The sequence below is a fragment of the Otolemur garnettii genome, unplaced genomic scaffold (genome assembly GCF_000181295.1).
Source record: "Otolemur garnettii isolate 467f Iridium unplaced genomic scaffold, OtoGar3 scaffold00134, whole genome shotgun sequence".
Lineage (NCBI taxonomy): Eukaryota > Metazoa > Chordata > Mammalia > Primates > Galagidae > Otolemur > Otolemur garnettii.
The window spans coordinates 2,145,395-2,149,928 of record NW_003852529.1 but is presented as its reverse complement, the minus strand read 5'-3'; the positions used below and the strand labels follow the sequence as shown (position 1 = coordinate 2,149,928).

The 4,534-nt window shown below is 53.2% G+C and overlaps 1 protein-coding gene across 1 annotated transcript in view; it reads left to right on the top strand.

Annotated features, from left to right (window-relative positions):
- LRP5L (LDL receptor related protein 5 like) overlaps positions 1 to 4,177 on the top strand; it is a 53,056-nt gene extending 48,879 nt beyond the window's left edge. The window contains 3 exon segments of the mRNA XM_023518325.1: positions 160 to 386; positions 1,669 to 1,853; positions 4,066 to 4,177. The gene's annotated coding sequence lies outside the window, so the exon portion shown is untranslated.
- Positions 4,178 to 4,534: the final 357 nt, after the last annotated feature.

Below are 4,534 nucleotides of genomic sequence, written 5' to 3'. Positions count from 1 at the left end.
AAAAAAAAAAACCAAAAAACAAAACTCTTGAAAGTTGGCGACCTGATCCCAAATGTGGTCAGTAGTTGCTGCAGGTGGGCAGGCTTCTCATCGCTAGGTGTCTACAAAAGATGCTGGTTCCCAAAACATGGCCCTTTCTTCCTCCCTACCTGCCTCCAGACCATCAGCCGCGCCTTCATGAACGGCAGCTCAGTGGAACACGTGATTGAGTTCGGCCTTGACTACCCGGAAGGCATGGCTGTGGACTGGATGGGCAAGAACCTCTATTGGGCCGACACTGGGACTAACAGGATTGAAGTGGCCCGGCTGGATGGACAGTTCCGGCAAGTCCTCGTGTGGAGGGACTTAGACAACCCAAGGTCGCTGGCGCTGGATCCCACCAAAGGGTAGGGCTGCTTGTGTCTGTGGCATGTGTCAGTGTGCCCTGCTACCTCTCTGGGCAGCACAGCCACACCCATAAGGCAGAGGGGTTGGCCGCCCACCTGGGGCTGTGTAATCAGAGTCCTGGCTGTCCTTACCCATGATGGTGGCCGGGGCTGTTAGGACCCTTGGAGGTCATCTCGTTCACTCAGGGAGAGCAAGCTGAGGACAGAGCAGAAGGAGAGGGTGGAGGCTGCTGTATCAGGCACTGTGCTGGCTGCTTTTTCCTGGGCTGTCTCATCAGAGCAGGTTGGGTGGCCATCTCTGTTTCTGATTTTACAGATGCAGAAACAGGGGCTTTAAGAAACTGACTTACTGTAAATGTCTTAACACAATAACTAAGAAAAAGACATGAAGGCTATGTTAACCAGTTGGATGAAAGTATTTCAAATTGTATATAGAAACAGTACACTGTACCCCATGATAGTATTAATGTACACTGCTATGATTTAATAAAAAAAAAAAAAGAAAGAAACTGACTTACCCAAGGTCATTGAGGCCATTGAGCAGAGCTTGGCCAAGATGTTCCACCTCAGGCACTGCCCATCAGGGCCTCCTTTCCTGACACTGTGTTGCTGGACTCTGCGGTCTCAGAGCTGGCTTTGAGGTCCTCAGATGTCTTGCAGACCACTGAGCTGCAACGGAGCACCTACCTCTAGAGGTAACTGTGCTTTTATCTGCCGGGCAGCTTGGGGGCCCTGGGCAGGGTCTCTCCCTGGCCCTGAGTTTGCTTTACTGTGCAGCAGGCACAGTGTCCACCCCACAGAGCGTCTGTGGTGTTTATGAAGCGGCTCAATCCCTGCCTGTCACATGCCCTGCGAGGGAACCAAGGAAGATTCAGCCTGGCAGGGCAAAGAGAAGAGGTCCAGGTTTTAGGGGAAGGAGAGTAAAACTTACACAATCCTGGAGTTAGGGGGTGTTTCCTTTTCTGGATCTCTTGAAGAGGAAGGAAGGCGGGAGGGACCAAGAGAGTCAAGGCAGGCTGAGTTTGCTTCCCTGCCCACAAGGCCTCCTCTGCTCTCACCTCATTTTCTGCCCCTGCCTGGAAGGGGAGTGTTTGTCCATGCACCTGTGTCCATCCTGGCTTCAGGAGGGTTGCTTGGACTGCACTGGGGGCTCAGCAGGGATCTTGCCCCTTCCCTGCTTCCAGGACTCAGCTTTCCCCCGGAAGGAGAGGGCTGCACTGAGCAGACAGTGGCATTCTGTGCCCCCCATCTCCCTTTGGTGACCTCCCCTGGTACCTTCCAGCTACATTTACTGGACCGAGTGGGGCGGCAAGCCCAGGATTGTGCGGGCCTTCATGGACGGGACCAACTGCATGACGCTGGTGGACAAGGTGGGCCGGGCCAACGACCTCACGATTGACTACACCGACCAGCGTCTCTACTGGACTGACCTGGACACCAACATGATCGAGTCGTCCAACATGCTGGGTGAGGGCTGGGTGGGGCCTGCTGGGCTGAGCCCTGTACTTTGGCACGGAGGCTGGGGCAGCCAGGCGTGGGGCACATCCCAGCCCTACGAACAATGCACCTCTGGCCTGCTGGTGCCCAGCCCTGCTCCAGCTCTGGACTCCCTGTGAGGTCATTAGCCTCACCCTTCCCTGGGGCTCGGTGCCATTGCTGTGGTTGTGTTGGGAGAGGCCCTGGTGGCAGCTATTTCCTGTGCGCCTGCTGGCGCCAGTTCCCAGCTAGGCCCTGGGCTAGGATGAGGCAGAGGTTTTCATTGATGGGGAAACTGACTTCAGGGAGTCACATGACTTGCCTGAGGTTACAGTGCTAGTGAGCTGTGGAGGACTCATCCGTGGACACTAGACTCAGTTTCCACCCTGCCCTAAGTACTTGCTGTGTTTGTAGACTGCCAGCACCCCAGGCTGCTGTGTTTTCATCTCCTTTCTACAAATGGTGAAAACGAGGCTCAGGGAACTTTTATAAATACCTATCCCAGGTCATCAAGCTGTAGGGGCAGGATTTGAACCTAGGGAGATAACTCTAGACCAGCGGTTCTCAACCTGTGGGTCACGACCCCTTTGTAACAATGAAAATACATCCTGCATATCGGATATTTACTTTATGATTCATAACAGTAGCAAAATTACAGTTATGAAGTAGCAACGAAAATAATTTATGGTTGGGGGTCAACACAACATGAGGAACTGTACTAAAGGGTCCGGCATTAGGAAGGTTGAGAACCACTGCTCTAGACTGTTCTGCTAGAGGAATTTGGTTACGTTAGCTGTCCTGGGGTGTGCTCCAGGTGCTGGGGCTACTATGCTGCGACTGGCTACTATGCTGCTGAGAATGGAAGGTTGATGGGCTCAGATCCTGACTCCCAGCCTCCCTGGCTGAGCTATGATCCCAGCTTTACTGCTTAGATGTTGTGTGACTTTAGCCAAGTCACTTAGCCTCCTGTGCCTCAGTTTCCTAATAATAATGGTACCTTCCTCACAGAGTAGTTGTAGGAATTAATTAGATAATATGGACAACACCATGTCGAGTGCCTGGCACCCACTAAGTGCCTCTGAGAGTCAGACTCTGCATCTCTGCGGCGTCTGACCATGTCGTCGTTTTTATTGCTCTGCCGCTTACGTTATATGAAGACACCACCGTTTACCATCCATGCGCCTTTGTGTTGTTTCTAGTTTGCGACTATATAAGGTGTCCCAAAAGTTGCTCACAAAGTCACTGTACATAGGGACAATAGGAAATTGTAGTTAAGTAGGCCTTTATTTACAAAATATTCATGACAAAATTTTACAAAATCTTCCACCTGTTGGCCACCTCTTTGTAGAATTACGAACCACGTTGCAACATCTGGGTCAATGACGGACCTCATACATGTGGTGGTCCCATCAGATTATAATTTGTATTTTTACTGTGCCTTTCCCACGCTCAGGTATGGTAGACACTCAGATCCTTTCCGTTTGTTACGGGGGCTCCAGGTCTCAGCACGGGTGTGTAGCCTGGGAGCAGTAAGCCGTATCGTAGCTAGGCCTGGGTGTGCAGTAGGCTGTACCAGCCAGGTCTGTGTCATCGCACAGGGTGATGTTCCCACAAGGATGACATTGCACAGTCACGCCTAACTAAGCGTTTCCCAGCACGCATCCCTGTGTCAGGAGGCTCATGACTGTCCTCACTTCTGTGAGCGTTCTAGTATGTGGGATTTAGGCGGGAGAGGCACGCATTGCTGTGGCTGTTCAGCTTGGGTGGATCCTGCCAGTTTTCCAGAATGGCCAAAGCCTTTAAGAATCTCACATGGAGGCTCGGCGCCTGTGGCTCAAGTGGCTAAGGTGCCAGCCACATACACCTAAGGTGGCGGGTTCGAATCCCCAGCCCAGGCCCGCCAAACAACAATGGCTGCAACCAAAAAACAGCCAGGGGTTTTTGGGGGGGGCCTGTAGTCCCAGCTACTTGGGAGGCTGAGGCAGGAGACTCGCTTGAGCCCAGGAGTTGGAGGTTGCTGTGAGCTGTGATGCCATGGCACTCTACCCAGGGGAATAGCTTGAGGCTCCGTCTAAAAAAAAAAAAAAAAGAATCTCACATGGTTGCTGGGCTACAGGGTTGGACCGGTTTGCCCGACGAGGCGCCCGAGCTGTGTGGCCTGGCTGTGCCATTGCTGACGCTGTGCCCACATGTTTCTACGCAGGTCAGGAGCGGGTCGTGATTGCTGATGACCTCCCACACCCGTTTGGCCTGACGCAGTACAGTGATTACATCTACTGGACAGACTGGAATCTGCACAGCATCGAGCGAGCCGACAAGACCAGCGGCCAGAACCGCACCCTCATCCAGGGCCACCTGGACTTCGTCATGGACATCCTGGTGTTCCACTCCTCCCGCCAGGATGGCCTCAATGACTGCATGCATAACAACGGGCAGTGCGGGCAGCTGTGCCTCGCTGTCCCTGGAGGCCACCGCTGTGGCTGTGCCTCGCACTACACCCTGGACCCCAGCAGCCGCAACTGCAGTCGTAAGTGCTTTCCCCCACCCTTACACCTCACTCCCTCATTAGGTCAGGCCGGCTCTGGGAGCTGGGGTGGAAAGGAGCTTTTTTTCTATGGGTATCTTGGTGTACCATGGTATCTTGGACAGCAGGGCAGGTTGTGCTTTGCAAA